The sequence below is a fragment of the Pinus tabuliformis genome, chromosome J (genome assembly GCF_031772625.1).
Source record: "Pinus tabuliformis cultivar Carrire ecotype Pingquan chromosome J, CPIR1, whole genome shotgun sequence".
In the NCBI taxonomy this organism is placed as follows: domain Eukaryota; kingdom Viridiplantae; phylum Streptophyta; class Pinopsida; order Pinales; family Pinaceae; genus Pinus; species Pinus tabuliformis.
This window is the reverse complement of record NC_142295.1, coordinates 1,594,024,037-1,594,051,862: the sequence shown is the minus strand read 5'-3', so window position 1 is coordinate 1,594,051,862 and position 27,826 is coordinate 1,594,024,037.

Sequence of the window (27,826 nt, the reverse complement as noted above, 5' to 3'; positions counted from 1 at the left end):
CCAATGGCAAATCCAAAGCGAAATGGAAAGGGAAGGAGAAGAAAACAACAACAGCTAAAGAAGGAGAGCGGCCTTATTGCAATCATTGCAAGAAGGAAGGCCACGATGACAATCACTATTGGAAGCAACAACCAGAAAAGTGTCCTAAGAAGTATGGAGGAAAAGGGAAGCAGAAGACAGTGGCAACGACGTAGAAAGACCTTGGATCGGGTTCGGGAGATGAAGAGCTAATCACAGCAGTAGGAACAAACGGTACTCTTACACCTCTTGTTAATTTTAAATCGCATGAGGGCACCAGTTTTGTAGATGAGTCCCTTTTGAATGACTGAAAAAGAATTGAATTATTTCATATTAGAGTTGTTGTAAATCATACCAAAGTTGAAACTTTGTTTGATATTGGGTCCCAAGCAAGGAAAATTTTAAGAACCCCCCTAAATTTACATGTATAATAAATGGGCGAATCTCCATGGTATATAGGAAAAATGGAAGGCGATTTTATCAATAATATGATATGTATATATATTTTTTTGGCGATTCTCTCACCAGGCATGGCGAATATTTTACTCAATTATAAAATCTTGTGTTTATTGAATACACAAATGAAATCATTTCATTTCTTTAAAATATCTTTTGAAATCAAAATTACCGAAATTACATATCGATAACCTAGTGGGTGTAGGATAAAATTCACCCGTGCCATTCACAGAAAGCATGAGAAAAAACATAATACTATATATAAAACCAAGAAAAATTCAAATTCATCACTTCTAGGGACCTCGTAACCACCCTGCCAATACACAAGTATGTTCCTGTTTGCAATTAGAAAAATTACCCAAATTACAATTTGTTTACTCCAGCATATGTTGGAAAGTTATAGAAGGATGACTAGTGCAATCAATCCATTCCTTTTAGCCCTGGATTTGTTTCAGTTCAAAACAGAAGTATACAAATATACTTGTCCAATGTCCATGCTTTAACCATTCACCTTAAGATGTTTTTACAATATAATTTCCTAAGTCTATTTAATATCTTCATTATCATAAAAGCCAACCTATATCCATCTTAACTCCACATCTACCACTCTTAGGGGGATGAAATCTATCTATCCCTCTGAGCACTTGGTAGACCCAGAATTAAGATGGATCTAAGATGATAGAATTTCCCTTTAAATAGTCTATGCTCACATGAATACCATGGTATTACCATGGGTCAATACCATTGGTTATCATAAACCTGGAGCTTAAAAATTACTATTAGTAATTTATAAAAATTAATAAAATTAATAGTTGATTATTATTTTATTTTTTATTTTAACCAAGCTAAAATGTTTAACATACATTAAATTACAACATCCATTTTTACTCTTGATCAGATCAAATATTTTTTCACTCTATGCTAGTTTGCATATCACGATATTTGATACCTCTCGGGGGTTAGTAGATCCAAAGTAAATATGGATCTATGCTGGTTTAATTCCCCATTTAAATAGGCTACATTCCAGGCGAATACCATGGGTCAATACCATGTGCCATTTTGGTGAATACCATGGGTCAATACCATGTGCCATTTTTATTTTTATTAATACTAATATTAGGGTTAATAATGTTTTTTTGTATGGTATTAATAACAATCTAGTCCATGGTATTTGTCCCATAGTATTTTGCCCATAGGTTTCACCTAAATATAACACATTTTTTGAGTGTTCCTAAATATAAGGTGACTTATGGAGTAAATATAAAAAATGTTTTATTTGTTTACCATACTTCTCGTTTATTTACATTTTTATTAATTTACCATACCTCTTTTACAAATATGGTATTTGGCCCATAGGATTCACTTAAATAAAACCTCTTTCTTGAGCCTTCATAAATAGAATGAGGCTTATGGACTAAATATAAAAAGAGGTTTTATTTATTTACCATGCGTCTAGTTTATTTATATTTTTATTTATTTACCATACCTTTTGAGTAAGTATAAAAAGACGTTTTATTTATTTACCATACCTCCACTTTACTTATATTTTTATTTGTTTACACCCTTGCATGTATATAAGGTGACTTATGGAGTAAATATAAAAAATGTTTTATTTATTTACCATACCTCTCATTTATTTATATTTTTATTAATTTACCATACCTTTTTTATAAATATGGAATTTGGGCCTTTAGCCCATAGGATTCACTTAAATAAAACCTATTCTTGAAAATGGGTGAATGGAAGGTTGTAACTCCTAATTTCAAGGGCTAAATTTACCTTTTTTACTCTCTCCCTTAAAATAAGGTGGGCTATTTGAGGTGATTTGTAAAAATGTACTATGATACAAAATATTCACCCACTAAAAATTTAAAACCCCTTAATTTCACCAAAGGGCGAACATTCGCCCCTAAAATTTTCTATGGTCCCAAGAAAACTTAATTGCAGAATCCCTGGTAAAGAAACTCATCTTAGAGACAAAACCACACCCGAAGCCTTACCCACTGGGATGGATACATGATAAAGCGAAATTGAATGTAACCCAGCAGTGTAAGGTCAAATTTGTGATTGCATCTGAGCTAGTAGACGAAGTAGAATTATATGTAATAGCATTGGATATCTGTGGCATGGTGTTAGGGAGCCCATACCTGTATGATAGAAAGGCAATCTTTTTCCGTCATGAGAATAGATATCAAATCACCAAGGATGGGGTAGAATATATAGTGAGGGCTCATCAAAATAAAAATAATGCCAGCCTTGTAAGTGCTGGACAAATGAAAAGACTGGTGAATTCCAGTAAAGGATGCATGCTTATGGCTGTAAGGGAAAAATAGGCAGAATTCGTTGATGCTTTCCAGGGCTGCGATCGGGAGCATAAACATGAATTAATTGAATTGATTTCAAATTATGATGAGCTGTTTTAGGAACCGAAGGGATTACCTCCGAAGAGGGAAATCCAACATGAAATCCATTTACAGCATGATGCCCCTCTACCAAATATTGGCATGTATAGGATGTTGTCTATCGAGATGGGGGAAATCAAGAGACAAGTGCAGGAATTGTTGGACCAAGGCGTCATTAGGCTGAGCACCTCTTCTTGTGGTTCGCCGACTATTTTAGTGCCAAATAAAGACAACACTTGGAGGATGTGTGTGGATTACTGAGTGCTTAACAAGATCTCGATGAAAAATCGCTATCCCCTTCCACACATAGATGATTTATTAGACCAATTAAAGAGTGTTGTTTATTTCACAAAGTTGGATTTGCGCAGTGGCTATCACCAGGTCAGAATTGCGGAGTAGGACGTGTGGAAAACCACCTTCAAGACCAAACAGGGGTTGTTCGAATGGATGGTGCTGCCATTATGGCTTTGCAATGCTCCAGCTACTTTTATGCGGGTTATGAATCATATATTTCAGACTTTCATTGGTGATTTTGTTCTTGTATATTTAGATTATATATTAGTCTTTAGTAAGAGTTGGGTTGAACATGTGTGTCATGTAAAACAAGTGTTTGATGTGCTGAAAAAGGAAAAACTCTTTGTAAAATTGTCAAAGTGTGAGTTCGGGAAAACCTCTTTGGGTTACCTAGGTCATATTGTTGGTCATGGTCAGTTCAAAATTGATCCCTCTAAAGTTGAAGCAATTGTAAATTGGCCTAAGCCTACTAGTATAACCGAGGTCCGTATCTTTCTAGGTGTAGTACAGTATTGGAGGATATTTATTGCTAATTTATCTGTTATTACAGCACCTTTGTACACCTTGACAAGTGTGAAACAGGTCTTCCAATGGGGAGGAAGATAGCAAAATTCCTTCGAAACATTGATGGAAAAGATTAGCACTGTGCCAGTCTTAGCCTTACCCGATCTCCAACAACCATTTGAGATCGAAACCGATGCCAACGGTTATGCCATCGGAGCTATACTGATGCAACAAAAGAAGCTGATTTGTTACCATTCTAAGAAGTTTTCTCAAACTATGATAAACTATCCCACCTATGACAAGGAACTTTATGCCTTGGTGCAGAGTGTGAAAAAATGGAAACACTACTTGACCAGCAAGGAGACCATTATTCATACAGATAATCAACCCTTATAGTACCTTCAGTCACAAACCAAGTTGCAGCAGTCTCGTTGTTTCAGGTGGATGGGATTTTTGCAATAGTTTCATTTGGTAATAAAGTATAAGAAGGGCACTGGCAATAAAGTTGTCGATATGCTATCTCACCCTCCTATTTCTGCTTCTGTTATTTTGCATAATGCTTCGTTATATTTTGAGAGTTATGCTGAACAATATGCTAATGATGATGACTTTAAGGAGGTTTATGCAAAACTAACCCATGGTTCACAGGTGGACAACTATCACTTGCAGGGGAAATTGTTGTATCACCTTGGTAAATTGTGTATTCCCACAGGGGAAAGAGTACATGTAATTCGAGAGGCCCACACCTCTCTTGTGTTTGGACACTTTGGTGTTGAAAAGACTTTATGTCATGTACAAAGATTTTTTTTTGGCCTCATATGAAAAACATTGTGACTCGCTATGTAAAGGGTTGTGTGATGTGCTCTATTTCAAAGCCCTCTAATAGAAAACTTGGGCTCTACAAACCACTCCCTATTCCGAGTCGTCCATGGGAGAGTGTGTCAATGGACTTTGTAGGAGGTTTACCTTTGTCTAGGAAGAGTCACGACTATGTGTATGTCGTTGTTCATCGTTTTAGCAAGATTTGTATTCTTATGCCTTTTTAAAGGCAGATTACTATAGAGAAAACCACTTCTCTTTTCTTTCAGCATGTTTGGGTCCACTTTGGATTACCCACATCAATTGTGTCAGATCCAGACTCTCGCTTTCTTGGAGAGTTTTGGACCAGCTTGTGGAGGATGATGGACACCAAATTTAAAAGAAGCATGGAATTTCACCCGCAGACTGACGGACAGACAGAGGTTGTAAACCGTACTGTGGTACACTTATTACGAGGCCATTGTGGGAAACATCCCAAGTTGTGGGATGAACATCTTCCATATGTACAACATTCCTATAACTAAGCAGTGCATTCATCTACACAGCGTTCACCATTCAAGATGTGTTTTGGTTACCTACCGAAGGACCCTTTTGATATGGTCTTTGGAAGGGAAGATGGCTCCAGTGGACGTAATGACAGGGACAAAACTCAGCAGTTCGTTCAACGGCTCCAATTGATTCACCAAGAAGTGCAAGAGAAGTTGGAGAAAAGTCAAGCCCGTTACAAGGCTCGACATGATAAACACTGAGTCGACCATCAATTCCAAGTGGGCGAAAAAGTGTGGTTCCACATCAGCAAAGACAGGATGAAGGGAGAAGGATAGAAGTTGCGACCAATCTGGTATGGACCATTCACCATTTTGGAGACGATTGGGAACAATTCCTTTTGTCTTGACTTGCCAGTATATATGCAGATGTACTTAGTAGTGAATGTGGAGAACCTAAAGTTGTATGAACCATTGTTGATCATGGACACTGATGAGGTGGGCACAGTTCCTCGATAGAAGAACTAGGAATTCTTTCAGTGCCATGGATGCTTTGATGCTGCCCACTTCTCCATTTGAGGTCTCCATTTGACAACCATCTTTCAGAATGGAGGTATAAGCCTCTTGTATGCAGTTGATGATTGTAAATTCTATTCTTTCATGCCATTAAAGGCCTTCCCATTGTTCGAGCTGGGCCCGAAGATGTAGTCCAAATTGGACGAACTCCGTTATCAAGTCTTGGTGTCTTCTTTTTGTGCCTTTGTGTGCTTTCTTCTTCTTTTCTTGAGTGTACATTGAATTTCTGTGTTAAGCTGCAATTTTGCATGTGATTCTTTTCATACATCTATAAATGAAAGTATCATGGATCACAGAGCCATGACTAGATGGATTAGAGGCCATTCATAGAATAACCAAGAACATTACCCAACTAATTAGTAGAGACCAGAACCTGGCTCTGATTAGGGCCAACGTTATGGAGGAAGTAGAGAATGTTGTCAAAGGGATGGCCAAGAATAAAGCATCAGGTCTAGATGGCTTCATGATGGAATTATTTCAGGAATCCTGGCCCTTTCTTGGGCAAGACATCCTAGATGTGGTGGAGGAATCTCACAAATCCCAAAAGGTACATCCTTCTCTCAATTCTACTTTTATTGCATTAATTCCTAAAAGTATCCATTCTAAGGACCCTTAGGGTTTCAAACCTATTGCATTATGTAATGTAATTTACAAAATTATATCCACCATCATGGTCAAGTGCTTAAAGCCTCTTCTTCCTTCCCTAATTTCCCCTGAGAAAATTGGTTTTGTCCAAGGCTGCCAAATTCTAGATGGTACCATAACCTCCAAAGAAGTGATTCATTCTCTTAGGCATCTTAAATATCGGTGTATGTTGATCAAGTTGGAAATTTCAAAAGCCTATGACCACCTTAGCTGGCCTTATCTTCTGAATATCCTGAGAGCCTTCGGTTTTGACCCCCACTGGATCAACTAGGTTTCCTCACTCATTTCCTCTCTGGTTTTCTCGATTTTCTTCAATGGATCCCCCTTTAGACCCTTTAATCCTTCAAGAGGCATATGTCAAGGAGACCACCTCTCCCCCGTCCTCTTCCTTATAGAAGTGGAAGGCTTGTGGCATTATATTAAATCAATAGTATTTAATAAGAGGTCATGAAGCTCAGATCCTCAATATTCTAAATTTATCTTTACAAATGCTTGCCCCATCCTCCTGGAAGTTTGTGGTCTCCCATAGATCTTCTCCTACAAAATTCTCAGCTCCATCTGATGGTTTTCTTCAACTTAATTTTGATGGGGCATCCAAATGCAACCAAGGGGATGCTTAGTATGGAGACTTATCTAGAGACTCCCAATTTCAAGTAAAACATATCTATGCAGCCGATTGCGGCTTTGCAAGCAACAATGAGGCCAAATTTAATGTTGTAAAACACGATCTACTCATAGCTAAAAGAGAAGGATACAAAATATTGGTGGTTGAAGGAGATTCTAACCTAGTCATTGAAATGGTTAAAAAACTGAATCATGGCACTCAATAGGAGAAGCTCATCCATATCCAAAGGAAAACCTCCTTGGTTTAAGATATAAGTGATCTCATTCCTTTTTATGATTATATCATTCCCTCTCATGTTAGAAGAATAGGAAATAAAAATAGAGGTTGCCTCAACATTGGCAAGACCCTTGAATCTCCTTGGACATAACAACACCTTGTTAACTAGGCAATCCCTTCTACGGATAGAAGCGATCCCTCTAGTCCAATGAGTGGATCTAGTAACAACTGAAACAAATACATGCAAAACTCTCATAGTTTAAATCAGAATGACATGGGAGAGGAAACATGGCCTACCTTAGTCCCATGCGGTTTCTTTTCAATGTTAATATCAATCTCCTCACTTCCAAGCTTGATCCTCGCTATTCTATTGTGAACGAATACTTGCAAGAGAGACCAAACAAAGACAACAAAGGAAAAAACATAGCATATGCATTCTAATGTAAACCATATGTCAAATCAAGGAGCATCATACTAAGCAAGTAGTCATTTACACACTTCTGGAAAGTAAACATGCATTTTATTAATAATAAACACAAGAGGGAAGCATACAACACAAACTTGATGTTGGATGCCTCCTTCGGGATGGGTTTCCAAGTCCAAGCCAAGACTTCTCAAGCTCTCATTTATCCTTCACAAATTGGCAGAAATTAGGCACAATTTAGTAGCAGCATGACCAATCTAGTCTGACCAACCATTTGAGGGTGTAAGGGAATGCATTTATAGGGAAGGAGAGGGAGTTAGGGATCCACAAAAGGGGGAAGAAGGTCCACATCTTAAGGGGAATATCCCTAAAGTTAGGATCAAGGAATTAAAATGGGAGAACTTGACCATATCGTTATTCAACAATAACCAGCGCATCGTTCTCAAGGCTTCTAGTAAGAGAATCATCTTCTCCAATTTTGGAGAAACTGCCTGAAGAGGATCAATGCAAATTTTCCTATACAAAGTCGTGCTGCCAGCACTAGTCACTAGTTAGACCAAAGGGTCATGGGTTTTCTTGCTAAAAGCAGCAATCGGCTTGCAAATATGGTTTTTTGACAAGCTATTCCTGAATTACTTCAAGGCATCTCTTCTTCTTTTCTTTAGAGATGATATGATCAATGTTTTTCATGGTGAATTCATTGACAACTTTTGTCGCTTTGCAAAATTTTGGGCAAAGTTTGACAGCTTAGGTTATGATACAGGGAGTGCAACAAATTACTGTATAACACACCTTGGTGACTTGATGGATTCTCTGAGGAATCTTCTAGTTCAAGATGTGATCTGGGTCCGGGTGTGACAAAAGACCCTTCCAAGAAGTTTTACTTCCGTGATGTGTTAAATTGTATTTTTTAAAAGAACATAAATGAATACATCTGCATGTTGTAAAGAAGAGGAACATGACATTCATCAACACATGAAAACATAAGCTGTTGATAATGGAATTTTTCTAGGAGGGACTACGTCTCCAGGCCCTGGTGTCAAGATGGTGTAGGTTGCTGCATTAAGTGTTGTCAATAGTTATGATGTACATAAGAGTTGATATCATTATCACACAAGGAAAATGCCCTCACGCAAGAGTGGCTCCACGAGATGTTTCGCTACAGGAACTCTCAGTCAAAAGGACTCCTATCAGTATGGAAAAAAAGCATGCATGATGATAGTGAGCATCTCTCTAACATGGCATAAAAGGGATCTCAATGCAAACATACATGGCGACACATGAGTATCCCATCAACATAACAACAAAGGGATCTCGAACAAAACATGACGAATCATGACAACAAGTACAATCCACAAATGATTCCGCATCACATCAAGCAGGAATCATGAAAGGAAGTAAGAAACAAAATCCCTCATCAGACATCAAACCTGTGCAATGCAATGCATAGCAAAAGAAGTACATGAATACACTACATATACCTCACATCCAGGGGCCATTTGAAGAAAATAATGTCAAACTGTTGAAGCTAGCCATACCATCAATCTCGCTGCATCGAATCACATGGAATGACTGCTCGCACGTCGAATGCTGACACCTACACTCCACTTAGAAAAGTGGCCGAAATATGAAATGAGAAAATGGAATATCTAAACACACCATTAGATTTGTGGTGTTGAATAGTGCAAAATCGACAGTCAAATTTCTAAATTCTGAGAAAGTGGAAATCTCGGGCTTAAGGAATCTTTTACATTCCCCCTAGATTCCTTAAAGATTAACTCCTCCTGGTCCTCTGCAAATCTGCTGCTCAAATCAGGAAATTGATTGTGCCATTGAGTTCGTGTTGCTGAGAGGTGTAAGGTCGTCATAAATTTTGTCCAATTTGGACACTGCAAAAATTTCACCCTCGTGAGAATTTCACCCAATCATGGTTCCACCTGCAATAAATTAATTAAAAAATTACAGTCTTGGTTTCCATGCCCGCTCCTGGTTCCTCCATGCTGCCTATGCAAATGAAAGTTAGGTTTTATAATAAATTAACAGGTGGAGTTGTCAACAAAATGTGGTTGGGCAGATTGGTATAAGGCCTGAATTATATTGAGGAGGTTGGGTGGTCAAACCTTGAACTCTCCATTTGCACTCCATTTTAGTTTTTGAAAAACCACAACTATATTGGTTTTAGGGGTCGGGTTTGCATTGGGTGGTCCACCCCGTAACCTTCGTAACTCATCATATTAAATGGAGGTCACATTTAAGGTTTTGTTGGCGTGGTGTTGAGGTTCCATTGGTATTAAGGTAGAGTGTTGGCACATTAATGGTATTGGTGTGGGTGTAAGAGTGGTGGGCCGACCATTCTGGCCGGGCAGGTTCGAACCCCGTCGCCCACGGCTTAACACATGTCATAACGGTTAGGGGTTTGGAGGGTGTGTTTGGGTCAACCGGAGGTGGCCCGCCCACCCCATATATAGTCATATATATGGTTAATGCACAGTTGGAGGAGAGTTTGGCGGGGTCATGGCTGCCAACCCAAAATTGATATTTAAATAGTGTGGTGCGGTTGGGCCGGTGATGGCATGGCCCGCCACCACATTATATATATATATATATATATATATATATATATATATATATATATATATATATTATTTTTATTTAATAATATGGCATTTTTCAAAATTTGTCTAACATAAGGGTTATTAGACAAATTAAAGAGGAAACAATTTCACCCACTTTCGAGAGCTAGGTTTCATGCCCTGGGGTCGGTCAAATTGTAGGACACTTAAACCTGGCCCACAGCCCAACTTTGACCAAAAATTTGGCTAGCTCGTTCTCCCTCATATGAGCTTAGATTGATGAACCGTTCACACCATTGCGATCAGGACAATAGGATCTACGCCCTAGTTCTGGTTTGAAATCATGATGATCACTTTGATTTTTGAGCTCCCATAAGCCCACTTTGACTTGTGTGTGTCTCTGGAGCCACCTGGATCAAGATGCTATCTCTAATATGACATCCATCAAGGAAATGAACCATGATCCTTGATTAGGGTGCGATCTATCAAATGGATCTTGACGGGATCTGAGCCATGTGTATGCCAAATGATATAGGAGCTAGAGGGCATCTTACACACAACCCTCACATGCTTGGCCATGAAGGTTGGGTGGAAACATGCGTTCTATCATTTAATGTGGTGTGACGTGACAGAGTGATACATCCCTCCAAGTGGTAAGAGGCCTCAATTCAATGTTCTTAGTTGTTTGGCGCTTGGTATCAATTATCGATGGTGGTATTGTGCTCTTGGTTAGCTCGTGGATGCTTGGGAGGAAGGCTCTGCCGGTTGGTTTCCCTGACACAATTGGCTCCCCTAGTTTCATGTCCATAATCGTTGGGTATGTTTTTTATCTTATCCCTCCTCATCGCTCACTCTCTAACTTATGCTATTGTCCCTCGGACCTTCAGGGGAAAGTTTCAAAATATGAAACCTACTCGAAAAGAGAATATTTGTTATGAAATATGGAAAGTTTTTGCCATATTGGATTCTTATTTTACTACTTTCTACATGACTATCTTTGTTCTCTTTGGCATTTTATTATCTCGCATGGGCATGTACTACATTTCTCTAGCTTGGAGTTATATGGATGTTGCATGTTGGTTCGTCTAGGCTAGATTCTTACTCCAATTGATGTTTTTGAGAGGGGGGAGGGTTCAGATCTTCCTTTATTTGACTCTTTTTGTCTTGCTTTCGTGTTTAGTCGAAATTGGGTTTGGGGAGCTGGTGTGTGTTGCTTTCTACCTTGGGTGGCAGACTTGTATTGTTTTTCCTTTGCATTTGGTTTCAAACTTGCTTAGGGAGCTTGGGTTCATTTTCATATCAAAGATGGCAAACTTACTCCACTCCCAAGTTATTTGACAGGCTCGGGCCTAACATTTGCTATGCATTTCCTTTATGTTGTGACAATTTGTTAGTTTCTCATTGCGAAAACCCTACGCGGATAGGTTGGCTCGAGTTCGTGGCATGTTCTATGTGTTTCAAGGTTCCCATTGCCTCCACTAGTTGGATGAGAAGCATCATGGCTCGCCCAACTCTTGGTGCTGGTTCTTCAGGTAGAGGTGGTTGTAGTCGGGGACAACAAGCGAGGAAGCAAGGAGGCAATGGCTAAGCCCAGGCTCACCAGCCGACAGGTCGAGGTCGGAAATCAGTTGCTCATATTATCCATGATGCAACCCACGCATATGATACTAGTACTCTAGCCCAGGTTAGGAAGATGACTTCAAATTAGGAAGTAAATTTGAATCAACGTGTAGAAGTAGAGTTTCAATTAGAAGATTGGAAAGACCTGCCTCCTCACCTAGGTCATTCCAAAGGCCACACTACTCAGTATAAGCAAATCATTCACCTACATTAGCTTATGAAAAACATTGTAGCTAAGGTTATAATGAACCCTCTGGCTGGCTCCGCTAAGGCTAATCATGGCTTCAAGAAAATTCAGAAATAATTTCAACTTATAAAGTTCCAAATTCAGCAGCAAAATGTACGTCTCAACTACATTGAGAAACACATTCCATGTCTTCCTCAGTCCGAACTACCGGGTTCAAGTGCGAAGGGCCCAACTCTAGTGGATTCTTATGATGAATAATAGTTTGTTGGTCTTTAGTTTCCATCATTTTTGTTTAATTTTCTATGCTATATATGCTGGTTAGGTTCTTATGTTATAGTTATTTAGCTTGTAGAGGGTTTCAAGGCATTCAATCCTATAAGGCACTGGTAGACAGACTCAAACTATATTGTTTTTGGATGGCTTATAATGTTGTTTGGTGGCCAACATGCCTGGTTTCCTAATGGGCAGGTTTAGTTGTAACCTACTTTTGCTGAAAATGAATGAATGCCAAGCTTACAATCTCTCTCTCTCTCTCTCTCTCTATATATATATATATATATATATCTATATATATATATATATATATATATATATATATATATATATATATATATATATATATATATATATATAGATATATATATATATATATATATTTATATATATATATATATATATATATATATATATGAATTAATATTGACATATACTTAAAAATATATTAATAGTAAAAAATCATTTTAATTTGCATGGTATGTACATGTGATGTAAAATATTTTAATATAAATTAAGTATATATTATATATCATTTTTTTTTTTGATTTTAAGTATATATCATGAAAAAATTAAGTTTTTATGGTTAAAATGTTTATTTGGTCTTATATATTCTCTATGTTAAATAAAGAAAAATAACACATTGTATTTTGCACTCTAATGAAGTTTGCATGTGAAGAAATTTGATCCCTCTCAACTCATGTTAGACCCGTACTTAAGATGGATATTGTATGATATCAATCATCCCAGTGAAATATAAGCACCATACTTAAGTTAGTTATAAACCAAGAAAGAATCTAAAGTTCTAATGAAAATCAAGGGAGGACAACCAGAGAGTTGTTGCCCCAAAATGGAACTTCTCAGACTTAATTGCATGGTTACACCATTAGATGGTTTTGTTTGAGGTTGCAGGTGTTGTAGGATTTGGCAGAGGACTGTTTATACCTTCCTGACTTGTTCTGCTTATTGGTGATAGATTTACATATTGCCTTGACTATCAAAACAAAACAACAACAACAGCAAGATAATATTCGGTAACAGGGAGATGCCCATGGATATTCCTTTGAATTACACTGCCCTTCTGATCAAGTATCCTCAGTATGAGGCTGCGATCAATCTCTTAGTCATCTTAATAAATTGGTCACAACAAATAAAGTCAAAAAATAGAGAATGTACAACATTAGATTGGTCAAGCAATGCACAACCAAAAATAGATGTTTCGCCGCTCATTCAATCCATGACAGAAAAGGTAAAAGAAAAAGAAAAATATTTAAAATCCAATTTCCAATTTGCAGCTTCACGTATCACAAAGTCAAACTATAAGTTGGCTTATCTTCAAATAAAGGCTGCCCAAGGACCCCAATTTGGATCACATATCAGATGGCTATGAAGACATGGTGTCTGATAACCATCCGGCTCTCGTTAATGCTTTGAAGCACTTTCTTCCTTCTTAGATCTTCAATGGCCGGGGTGATGTTAAGCTTCATATCTTGAACAAAATTGTATCCAGATACACACCGGGGTATGATAAAAATGCAATGTTGTATATTAAATGAAATGAAACCCATTGGTCAGCTCTACGAAAGAGAGTCTGAACCAGGAGAGTTTGGCTCTGCAGAATGCTCTACATTGCTCATGTACATTACACAATATATAGTAATCATAGATTTAGGGAAGTTAGAACCATAACCTAAAAAATAGAAACTAATTCCTATCCTAAGGTCTTGTGAACCAACTCACTATTCTAAGATATTCTCCATTATCTCTAACACTCCCCCTTAATGGAGAAGGGGTTCACAAATATGCCTAACATCTCCCTAAACATTTCAAACTTGATTTTTCCAAGAGGCTTAGTGAAAATGTCTGCAACATTATCACATGTATTACAATATACCAAATGGATTTCTTTTGATTGCACTTTCTCCCTGACAAAGTGGAACTGTGTATCAATGTGTTTAGTGTTTTTATGAAACACCAGATTATTAGCAAGTTTGATTGAACTCTGATTGTCGCACTTGATCGTTGTTGCCTCTTTCTATTCTTCCCCAACATCCTGGAGAAGTCTCCACAACCAAACTACCTCACATGTTGCTGCACACATAGCTTGATACTCTGCTTCTGCTGAAGACAATGAAATTATGTTCTGTTTCTTGTTGCTCCATGTAATCACCTCAGATCCAATGCTGAATGCATATCCTATTATGGATTTGCGATCATCTACATTTCCATCCCAGTCTGAATATGTAAATCCTGTCAATCTAACATCAGAGGAGTCAGTATAAATAATACCATAATCTACAGTACCTTGTAGATACCTCAAAACACTTTTCACTACATTCCAATGAATTTCAAGTGGCTTGTACATATATTGACTTAGCACACTGACTGCATAAGCCAAATCTGGTCTAGTAGTGGTCAGGTAGATTAAGCTCCCAACCAATTGTCTGTAAAGTGTCACATCTGCCTCTTTAGAGCCATCCTCACTTTGCAGTTTGATGTTTTGCTATAATGATACTGCTGCAGGCTTACACTGATCCATCCTAAATCTTTCTAATAGTCCTTTGACATACTTTCCCTTGGACAATTTTTTTTTTCCTGAATCTCTCCAGATCTCAAGACCCAAACAGTATCTTAATTCACCAAGGTGTTTCATTTCTAATACGTGTGACATATGTTGCTTGATTTCTTTGATAAGATATGTAGCATCACCTGTAATGGTCAAATCGTCTACATACAAAGAAATAATCACTATGCACCCTTGTTCATCTTGCATGGTGTAAAGATTAGGGTCATTTTTTCTTCTGTTGTAGCCAAATTGTAGAAAAAATGAATCAATTTTTTCATACCAAGACCTGGGTGCTTGCTTTAGTCCATAAAGTGCTTTCTTTAACCTACAGACTAAATGTTCTTTCCCTTTCTAGACAAACCCTTTAGGTTTCTCTAAATAAACCTCCTCTTTTAGTTCTCCATTTAAAAATGCAGACTTTACATCTAGTTGGTGTATCATCCAATGTTTCTTAGTAGCTAAAGAAATTAACATTCTGATAGTGTTTATTTTAGCTACAGGGGCAAAGGTTTCTTCATAGTCTCTACCTTCTTTTTGTGAATACCCCTTTGCTACCAATCTAGCTTTTAAGTTTTCTATGGTTCCATCTGCATTAATCTTCGGTTTGTATAGCCATTTACAACCTATGGTTTGTTTTCCTTTAGGAAGTTCAACTAGTTCCCAAGTGTTGTTCCTGATTATTGATTCATATTCTTGATCCTGATTGTTTCCTGTTTCTTCACTTTATTCTTCCACCAAGTACGAAATATCCCATTCCTCATTGTGCTTATCAGATTCTTCACGATCCTGCTCATGGAATATGACATCTCTACTAACAAAAATTTTGTGATTAGAGGGATTAAATAATCTATAAGCTTTATATTGTGAAAAATACCCTATAAAGGTACATCTGATGGCTTTTGAATCTAGTTTTCTTCTGTCTTCCTTTGGAATATGGGAAAATGCTTTAGACCCAAATACTCTTAAATTTTTTACTGCAGGCTTAAATCCATATAGTGCTTCATAAGGAGTTTTAAACTCAAGACTCTTTGTAGGACTCCTATTTTTCAAATAAACTACAATATTCAATGCTTCAACCCAAAAACCATTCGACAGATTCTTACCTTTCAACATGCTTCTAGTGCATTCCACCAGTGTTCTGTTCTTTCTTTCTATTACTCCATTCTGCTGAGGAGTATGGGGTACTGTGAATTGTTGTAATATTCCATGGTCTTTATAATACTTTATAAGCTCATCCTTCCTATATTCTCCCCCTTGATTGGAGTGCAGAATTTTTATCTGCTTCCCTGTTTGCTTTTCAATCATATTTCTCAACTGCTTAAAGTATTCAAATGTGTGACTCTTCTGACTCAAGAAATATACCCGAGAAAACTTTGTGCAGTCATCAATAAACAGTTAAAAAGATAGTGAAACTCCTAATGATTTTGTTTGCATGGGTCCACACAGGTCTGTATGTACTAATTCAAGTATATCCCTCTGTTTCTTTTATACTCGAACAGGGAATTCTTCTCTATGCATTTTTCCTAATGTACACGAATCAGAATCATTATGTACTTTCTTTAGCATAGGAAGATCTCTTACCATTTCCTTATTCTGTAGTAACAACAAATCATTGTAATTGATATGACCAAATCTCTGATGCCACAGCTCTTCTGTAGTCAAACCTGCTGCCATTAAAAATCGAACTGGTGCTGGCCTTACATCCAATTTGTACATACCTCCTATTCGAATTCCTGTAGCAATTGTCTTCATGCCATCTAGTAGATCTTTAATATAACAATTAGATTTAAAAAATTCAACTTTAAGGTCTTGATCTGTAATCATGGATACAAAAATCAAGTTCTTTGTTATACCGGGCACATACATAACATTATAAATTTGTCTTACATTACCATTAGGTAAAATGACAGAAATTTTCCCACATCCTTTGATCTGATGACTTCTATCATCAATTAGGTAGATTTTTGCTCTGTCGTTGATTTCTTTAAAATCTTCAAACCATTGCTTGTTCCCTGTCATATGCATTGATGCTCCCAAATCTACATACCAGATGTATTCATCAACATTCTCATCATGATCTGCCATGAACAATCTAAAATTTCGCTCATGATTATCATTCACGAGATGACTTGCATGTATTTTCTACTTCTGTTGTTCTTCATGTTATTTCTTCTTCCTACACTCTCTAGCTATATGACCTAGTTTTCTGCAATAAAAACACTTAATTACAGAGTTGTTTCTATTCAGATTCATACCTTGGGTCAGATTTGGTCTTTTCTGTGAGCTTCCTCTGTTTTGCTGTTGTGGATTTCCTTTTCCTTTGTAGAAGTTATTTTTCACCATCAATGCAAGATCGGCACTCTGGGGCTTCAGAGTTGATCTTCTTTCTTCTTCTTGTATCAATATTCCTGTTAGTTCTTCAAACTTTGGGATTTTCTCTCTTGCATTTAACCCAGTGATGAACATTTGGCAGTCATCGGTCACACCATTCATGGTAATTGTTACAAGATTTGTATTGTCAATTGTATGACCAATGTCTGCCAATTTGTTCTTCAGATCTTTGATCCTCACTATGAAGGCAACAACTATTTCATTCTCCTCCATCTTCAGGGATAAGATCTTTCTCTTCAGAAACAAAAGATGATTTGTATTCCTGATCTCATACAGGTCCTTCAAAATTCCCCAAATTTCACTTGCTGATTTACATTCTCTGATATGTGGTATGATGTAGTCTTTCATTGAAATCTTCAATAGTATCCTTGCTTTACCCTCATGCTTCTCCCAATCTGGGACTGTTTCGGATCCAGCTGTTGGCTTTTGTTCATCCCCATTTGCAATAGTCCAAGCACTCTGCACTTCTAGCAGAGTCTGCATCTTGAATTTCCAATTCGCATAATTGGCGCCATCGAGCTTGTTATGCTCATTCAAGCATGATTCAAACATCTGATTATTCATCCTGGCGATTAAAACAAATTTGACACATAAAAAAAATGTTATATTTACCCTAGATTTGTGACAAAGACAGATCACTGATCTTCAATGTTGTTTCATCTTGCAGCACACCCACAGATCATCGTGGCTTCCTTCACAACCTCTAGAAAACCTTCTGTTGTTAGCCTCTGCAGCCTTCTCCAGGATGCAGCCTTCTCTCAGCCTCCATGGAGCCTCTTTATTGTTTACATGATCATCGCAGATGTACACCACTTATCTAAGACATCATCGCAACTATACACCTAATATTTGAGACGGTGATGTTTAGTATGATTTCACAATCGTTGCGTTTATTCTCCTGAAACCTACGATGATTTTAGTTTAGTCACACCCTCCTCTCAGCGTACAGGTTCCTCAGACTTGACGCTCTGATACCATGATAAAAAAGCAATGTTGTATATTAAATGAAATGAAACCCATTGGTCAGCTCTATGAAAGAGAGTCTGAACCAGGAGAGTCTGGCTCTGCATAACACTTTACATTTCTCATGTACATTACACAATATATAGTAATCACATATTTAAGGAAGTTAGAACCATAATCTAAAAAATAGAAACTAATTCCTATCCCGAGGTCTTTTGAACCAAATCACTATTCTAAGACATTCTCCATTATCTCTAACAGGGTAGAGATGAGTTGGGTACAATGTCAGAGAGAGCTCAGGGACAGATTTGCCAATGTCTAACAGCCTTTGCATAAAGAACTATACTCTTGGCGGGATGGGATGATAGATAGGGCAAGCCCCCTCCCTTTGGGAATTAAAAAGGAGACAAGTTGATATGAGTCTGGCGTGTCTCCTATTAACATCAAGTCAAAACATGACACTTGTTGGAATTTCCAGGTCATTTCGTCAGTCGACTTCTAGTAAAGGATCCATTTATGGTACGAGTCGATGATCAACTCAAGTAAAAAATGTGCCTCTAGTCAATGTTCAATCGAACAGTCAACCTTCAATGATTGTGGTGATAGTCTAATTGCGAGTGACACCAAGTCCGATAATTAAAGTCTGTTGAGATTCACATACCAATGAAGAAAAATGTCCAAGTCACTAAATGAAACATGCACCAAAGAGTATTTGACGAGTGGCAAGAAACTAACCCATTCTTCATGCTTGGAATAGTTGATGATGATTGCCTCATAGGAAAGTAGTAGATCTCCATGAATGATTTAGGGCATCAACTGTGAAAACCATGGTTGTTGACAAGTCAATTCACATGCGCAAACATATTTTGAGATTCATCATGTTTTTATTCACATGTTCTTGCTTTGGAAAACTAGATTGCCAACCTAATAGTGTTGATATCATGTTGAAATATGTCGATCGATAACAGAAGTGAGAAAACTAGGTTCCAAGAATAGTGTATAGTGGTGGTCTTTAAATACAGTGTTTCATTGAAACACGATAAATTAGCTTCATAAAAGCACAAATGATCTCCAAAATCCCACAATGGTGACAGATTGATCCAAAGGACCATTTACAAATATGTTTGGACATGGACTAAACTAACAACTATGGTGATAGATTGATCCAAAGGATAGTTTATAAATATGTTTGGACATGGACTAAACTAACAACTATATGTTACAAGGAACCCAAGGTTCCAATGACAAAGTTGTCTTTGCTGGTAGTGTAACTTATCCTTTAAGTGGTACTCAATGTTAATCAACTACTTTGACACTGTAAGAAAAGAAATGTTACTACTCAATTACTTTGACACTGTAAGAAAAGAAATGTTTGACACTGTAAGAAAAGAAATGTCGATGGTCAGCTAAGGTAATTAACTATTTGCATTGGCATTTCCTTTGCAATGCTTAATCACCAACTAAAATTGTTGTAAGTAATTAACCCACTTGATTTTTCTCCTAGTATGTAACTTAGACTATGGATTCCTCCATAGAAACTTTTGGTATGTATGAATGATGGTTTGTTTGACTAGAACATAATGTCTTGATTGTTTAAGATCAAATACAGTTCCTTTTCCTAATTGAAACATTTACGAATAGTATCAATGAAATTTTTTTATTGGAAACCATAGAAACTTTTGGTATGTATGAATGATGGTTTGTTTGACTAGAACATAATGTCTTGATTGTTCAAGTTCTTGTGACAATCAAATACAATTCCCTTTCCTAATTCAAACATTTATGAATAGTATCAATGAAAGTTTTTTATTGGAATAGAGTGGGTGACCCACTTGAGTGTTCATTGCAGCTATATCATAATCTAAAGTGTTGGTCTCCATTCAAATGATTGATGAGAAATAAGTAGCATTAGCACTAAAGCTATAAAAACGTTATCCTTAAGCTATTGAAAATCTTGTCATTATATTGGTCCAATTTGAATTTTGGCTTTCAACTTCCTTTAGTCAATTGATTCATCAGTTCAGTAATGTGGTTGAAGACTAATACAAATCTACAATAAAAATTTGCTAAACCAAGGAAACTCCTCATCTCATGAATGTTTCTTGGAGTAGACCAATCCATGATGACTTAAATCTTTTATGTCAACTCAAATGCCTCAAGGGTTGATCATATAGCCCCAGTATTTGACATTCTTCACCTCAAGGAGCATATCTCCAAGTTGGTGCAGAGTTTAGGTTGTCTAAGAGAATCAAGCACTTGTTGTAGATGTTACAAATTAATGCTTATCCTGTGATTTATTGAAAATTAGGATTTCATCTAGATAAACAATATTGACATGTACCCTATAAAATGTCTATGAATACCATCTTTGTATCGCAAGAATGTAGTAGGTGCATTGAGAAGGCCAAAAGGCATTACTAGCCATTCAAATAAGCCATCCTCAGTTTTGAAATCATTTTTGCACACATTGGAGGATTCTATAGGGATATGATGATGTTATTAGCTAAGGTCAAGTTTGGTAAGGAATTTAGCATATCTCAAATAATCAAGCAGATCATATATATTAGGAAGAGGATATTGGTTCGTTACTTCGATCTTATTGCAGACCTTGTGGACAATGCACATGTGTCGTGTTTGCATCTTTCTTAGGAACTAAGATGCCTATACTTCCACAAGGAGAAGAAATATGTTAAATATTCCCTTTATCAAACATTGATTCAATTTTTCAATGGATTTCTTCATTCTTCAAAATGCATATTCTATAAATATATGCACTGGGAAATGAAGCACTGAGATCAAGATCTATAGTGTGTTTTACTTGGCATTGTAATAGTACTCTAGCTATATCTTTGAACATTTCCTTGTATTCTTCTAGTACCTTTTCAACTTGTCATCACTATCAGTAGGTATGGCCAGTGGAGAGTTAACCATTGTTGTGATCTTCTTGGAATGTTAAGCTTTAATCATCATCAACATGAATTTATAAGAATACATAACGAAATTTATGGCATATTTCATTAAACCCATAAATACTATCAACTTAGGTCAAAATTTAAGATTTCCATACCATTGATTCTTGATATTAACAATCAATACACGGGCTATGGATAAATAACTTCCATTGTTATCCCATAGGTGTGGTTTTCCAAATAGTACATTAGCTATTAATAGTGGTGTTATGTTACAAAACACTTCATCCTTAGAAGGCTTGATAAATTAAGAAAGATTTCATTGTTGGGTGACTTTGAGTTCTTGTCCATCTTTCATCTAAACAATGTTGTAAAGCGAAAATGTGGATTAATAACAAAACCAATTTTCCTTACTATGTCTCAAGAGATAGAGTTCTTTTGACTTCCTTTGTCCACAAGTAGATATAACAGGTTATATTTCACCCATATTTGTGTATGAAATATTTATTTTTTTCCCTCTTTAATTATCAATCGTAGTTGATTTTATAATGTTAATGGAGTGAGTGAGTTTCCTTTATATTCCATGATAGACTTTTCTAGTTTTAATGCAGTTAGACATGGCTCAAATGTAGAAAATTATGTCAACAATGTTTTGAAGTTGTGCTAGTAGATGCATCTTGCAAAGATAAACTATGGTAATAACACCATTTTCCTTTAGGATTTTGGTTACTACATCTTCCTTTCTCAACAAACTTCTTCTCACTTTCTTATTTCTATGGAATATTCAATAGACTATTTGAGTTTTCAAGAGTCAACATTCAATTGAGATTTCTTGTTGGTAAGTCGATGAATTACTTTAGTCAAGAAAAATTCTTTGAAATTTAAATTTTGATCTAAATTATTGCTTCAACTTAAAACTACTAATTTAGGTGCATTTAAATAAATCCTCATTTTTTCTCATTTGCATAGGAGATCGTTCAAGGACAATAAACCAATAATGTAAAAAGATACAATACTCAACCAATTAATAACAAAATTCACCCACATGGGATACATCTCCAAATCTGCTTCACTCCATGAACTTATTTGATTGATTATCCTTCTAAAGAGGGTGTTTCCTTTTATAAAAAGGGATGAAGATTCACAAGCAAGCCCACAACTTACTTTCTCTCCTTCACAAAAGACAAGTGAATCTACAAACAAGCTTACAACTTGGTTCCTCTCATATTTCAAGGGCTTAATGAATCCAAGCTTTTTCTTCCCTATCCAAAGTGTTTTTAGATAACTCTTTGTTTGAGAAATACCTTATAATGTCAAGGAGAGAATAACTCTCAAAATCCCACAAATCGGGATTTGGTACCATTTAAGGGATTGGTTTGAGAAAACATCTCAACCATTCCCATGAGAATTCAACTCTCCATAAGGATCTCAACTTTCCATGAAGATTCAACTCTCCAAGAATATGTCAACTCTCCCTTGAGACTAGGAAACTACATGCTACATGGTTTTTGCACCAATGCTACATAGTTCTCACAGTTTTTAAAGTTTCCTGTGACATTTGAAAATGAGAATTACTATAATACATGAGCACCTAAGATCAAAATAAGCACTAATCACTTCATTTAATTATTTTGTCATTTTCCCCAAAAATTCAATGAGCCATATCTTTTGCATATGAAGTCCTATCGAACTCATTCAAACTACACCATAAAGCTTCTTACGAGATGTTTATTGTGTGTACAACTTTGGGAAAATTGAGACTGACTTAAATTATTGATTGTGAAGATCCTCCTAGATCAACTTCACCTCAAGTTTGATAGCATAATAGTATGTTCTACAAGAGCAAAAATAGTGAGTAATTCCATTTCTTATTGGATATAAGGGGCTAATCCATTGTTATACTTCAAAACACGTAGATTTTATTACTTTGTAACACCAAGTCAAGCCATGAGTTAGTCAACTTCTTGAGTGCTTTGTACCATTTGATATTTCCATTCCCTTAACTATTTCCTTTTCTTATACCAATGTTCTATATAGTTGGGTGGATATAACATTGTTCTAACATGTTAAAATAATTGCTTCCATGTATCAATTAGTTTTCCAACCTTATCTTTCTTTTTTGACATTTTCCCACCAACAATTTACATAAGTCGAAATCTTATAAAATGCAATGGTGAATTTATTGGCCTAAAAAAGGTTATCAATAAAAACATAGGACTCTATTTATTTTATCTAGTTGTTTATTGATTTGGAATCATTCTTTCCTTTTAATTTAGGTATATCCAAGTTCATTTATACCTTGAAGGTGATATTATTTTCAAACGATAATAAGTCCCTGGTTGAAATGAAGGCCAAGATAAGTCATGCAAGGATCTTATTGGAAGGACCATATATTTATTCTCTCTATCAATCTAGTGCTCATTCTATGAGTATTTGTCTCACTATGAGGATCTATTTCACCTTCCATGTTGGTCCTTGGGTTTGAGCAAATAGATAGTTAAATTTGAAAGGCAAAGACATATGAACAAATGTTTGCTAGAATAATTCTAAACAAGCATAGTTTTTCCAACAATATAGGTAGTGTCTTAGCAATGATAGAACATTGTAGTATGATAAAGTCAATTTCCATAAATAACGCTCTTATACAACTTATCCATTGTGCCTAAGTGAAACACCTAGGTAGACAATAAATTAAACTAAATGTTCCAATCTCTATAGGCAAAAAAATCATATAATGATAGACAAGTTAAGAATACCATAAAATAAGCATTCAAATATAAATAATTAAAAGTAATAAAAAATAACACCAATCACATGAGATAAGCTAGGAATTAATAGTAGAGAACATAAAGTGAAAAACTATGGTGTATTGATGAATTTATTTAGAATGTTGGTATTCTAACTATGTAAGAAATGCCCAAACAAAGGTGTTCTAAGTTGACAAGATCATCTATAATGAAAAAGAGAAGGATTGAACTAAGCGAATCTTGAGAGAACCCCTTTCTAGTCATGATTACATACATTTATCCATTTTTTAAGAATGATTGGGTGTCCTACTTGATACATTTTAATTGCAATACAATTCCATAACTAATTATAAGACTGGATAATTTTTTACTAGTTATCAACTAGAAGAACAAGATGAAGACACATGTGTTACCATATCCATGGTTCTTTCTTAGTGTCTAGTGACTATTCATGATACCAATGAGACATCCTTGTTATTGGGAATGTAAGGTAATTTTGATGTCAAGGGGATCTCCCTGGTAAGAAGTCCCAATTAGACCTTAGACTGTTTGGTGTAGGAGTCCTAGCAGTAGGTCGTAAGGTAATGCCTTGACTGCGATGTTGCACAGAGGCAAGTAAGATAACTATGTCAGTAGCAAGGGTGTGACTGATGATGTGAGTCAAAGAAGGTGTATGAGAGGTTCTAACACATAAAGGGGAGATGAGGGTGAAGATGAGTTCCAGGTTGAAAGGGATGAGTCCCAACTTGGCTAGGAACACAGAACACAAAAGGACATGCACAGCTTCTAGAGGAGCAGTCCACTTGGATGCATCAGTCACAACATACAAGGTAAGATAACATGTACAACACTCATGGATCAGTTTGAGATGAGTGCAATGGTTGTTACAACAAGGTTCATGTGAAATATCTGTCTTGTGTCCGGCAGAGTAGTCGACAGGGACGGGACGACATTAAAAACATATACAACACATTAAAAACAAGATTCATATAATTTCATACAAACCAGTTCATACAAAAATATGTAAGTTAAACAACATATATCATTAAGGCAACTGGAGCAGTCCAACTAAAATAACAACATATGCATGAAAATTTGTTGGCTCTTATTATATAAAGAAGTGTAAGTCACAATCATACAATACATCCATGTAAACCTGCTAGCCCCAATAATGGAACGTTACAGCCATATCCACCTGCTCCTCTAAAGAGATGAACTAGCTCCGTGCAGTGGAGAAGCCAAGGCCCGTTACAATATTGTCCAAGCTTTATCCAAGATAGTCTTATTAGAAGCTTAGCTGACCAAAAGCCTATACAATGAGTTATAAGGGAGTATTTATAGCAAAGGGTGGGGAGACCCTTGAAATTCCCCTCTGTGACAGTTCAACTACCCTCATGACTCTTCACCTACTCTATGACTGTTACATCCAACTATTGACACTTGACTTACACTTGACATGAATCAACATTATAATGCACATGTACTCATGTGAGACAACATGGCTTGAGCAAGCCATGCAAAATATCACTGACACTTGGTCCATTGTGATGAGACGAACCTTTAACATGCTTGTGATGGTGAAGGTGTTGAGCTGATGCCAAGCTTGGTCATCCATGATGGTGTGCATGCACCTCATGGTGACATCTTGCTGAAGCGAAATATTACCTCTGTTGCAACCGGTGCATTAGTTCGACTCCTTCATCCAACTAGCCTGCTAACATGCGCATGGTCTTCTTGGGTATGGCTGAACTAGAAACACACTGATGCATAGTGTCCGTGTTGATCTTCAAGTGTGTGCTGGTGGTCATATGCATCAACTTGCCGAAGTACATGTTCAACTCCAGTTGGACTTGCTTCTTGTCTTCACCTTGGTGAGTGTGTTGAATGGGTTGGATTGCATGCATGCGCACAATGACATGCATGTTGCTAAATCCCTTGCATGTGATCAACAACACTGCTCACCATGTCTACTCCGTGTTAGCTGCTGGGATAGATCTTTAACTTGTACGGGTACAATTTCATCTGTGAGTGCACGATGCACCCACTGTTGTTCCTGATCCTGCTGCAACTCGTTCATTTATCTGTGCAGCTTCATGTTCTTCCTTGAGTTGCTTCTTCAGCACATGCAGCTCATTCTCTACTCCATTCTCTATCTTCACACGATCTTCATGTCACGTCATCACCTCATAGCCGGAGTCTCCAAATTTTCTTTCTTCATCAATGGATCTACTTGATCTTGCAACCTTATTTCGTCTTTGTGTTGTCAACAACCCTCCTCTTGCATTAGTTGCATTTGGTATGCTATCTTCAACTGTTGTTCATGATGCTACTTACTGTGATGCTGCTGTTGTCATATCTTGATGTCCTTTTCTACTAACAACTGGACATCTTCGTGGGTAGGCAAGTCCATACATGCTTGATTGATTGCGTCCCCAAGTGTGCTCTGAACGGTATCTTCGTCTCTCCTCTCCTGGAAACCATTTTACCTGTACTGCTGAGAGGCAGATGAACACCTGTGATACCTAGATACATGGAAACACTCATGGCAAGGAATTTGTCAGTTGAAAATCAAAATGAACTTGAGAACTGACTTGCAACATACCTGGGTGAATGATCATGAAGGTTGTGCAATTTCAGCCGGGAGGTCAGGAGACCGACTGCCAAGACTACACAAGGCACAGTCTGGGCTGTTGGGAGATTGACTGACTATTGGAACTACGCAATACATAGTCCAGTCTAGTTGCTAACTACTGGGATTGTGCAATGCGCAATTCTAGCTGGGAAGGACTGCTAGCCCAGGGACAAATTTATGCAATTTCTTGGGCCAAGTAACCATTTTCCTCCAGAAATGCGAAAAATAGTATTGGAGGCCAGTGTTGGGAAAGAATTCACAAATATGGAGAGGAAGGTGAGCCTTCCTTCCCCAAATTGCGTAATGCAGCCTTGGTGAAGGCAGAGTTCGGGCCAAGGTTGGCCCAATTCACCGACGGGCAACTAAAAGAAACTAAGACAGTAAATGTATGATGACACTAAGTGATAGCAGAAGTGATTGACAGTGCATGCAAAAGATGAATGAAAGCTTCAAAAAACAAATCAACATGCATGTGGGTGAGGCAGTTCGTCGGTTGGGCGAACGCCCGTGTAATAGTTTCATGCATGCAACTGTAGTGATATAACAACGAAGATTGAAATAGAGCTGCAACAAGCCGGAATACATGTAAATGACAACAGGTGTTCAAATAAATCAAGAAAACAATACTCACACAAGCAAAAACACAAAAAGCGATAGAAATGCAGCACAAGTCATGGGAAGTGGGCTTACCCCAAAAAAGCTGAGTTGAATGTGCCGACTACTCCTAGATGTGATGTGGGATGTCAGAGCTGCAAGGTTGATGTGAGGAATGAGCTCTACAGTGTCCAGTTGATGAGTTTTGATAACATCGAGGTTGTGATGTGCATGCCACAAATCTAGGGAAGCAAAACTTGGTGGGAGGTTTCTGAATTGATCCTTGCATGTAACCTCCAACTGCTAAACATAGATCCCTAAGACAAGGGTTGCCTTTGCATGCTGCCTTGGGAGAAGCAGCCTATGCATGCAAGTCTGTTTTGCTTAGTCCCAGAGGGAACCGATCAATTTCGATGCACATGCAAGAGGTTGTTTTACTGCTTGAAGGAAATGCACACTTCTCGCTGGGAGCTAGGCTGACTTCCCAGGAAATTTGCATAATTTCTAGGCAAAAAAGCTGATTGTTGCCCAGATTTGCACAAATTCTCGGCTGAGCAACCTTACTGGGGAAATTTGCGCAAATCCTGCTAGGAGCATTGGCATGCAGGATTGCTCAATCCTAGAGCCTAGCAGGCTGCCAGAGAGGATTGCACAATTTATGGAGGGAAGGTTGGTTTCCCTCCAAAAATGTACAATTTTCAAGGGGAAGCTGCTCAGCCTACAGCTGGACCAAGTCCGAGTGAATAGCCTGTGAGGGGAATGGATCAAGTTGTGACCGACAGGTTGCCTTTGTGAAAGAAAGCACTGAAGCTTGTGAACTTGATGAATCAAGGCAAGCTGCTGTGAAGGTTTGAAGGGAGGCTCCAAAACGAGGCTAAGTCAAAATTTTGGAGGGTGGTTGTAGCCG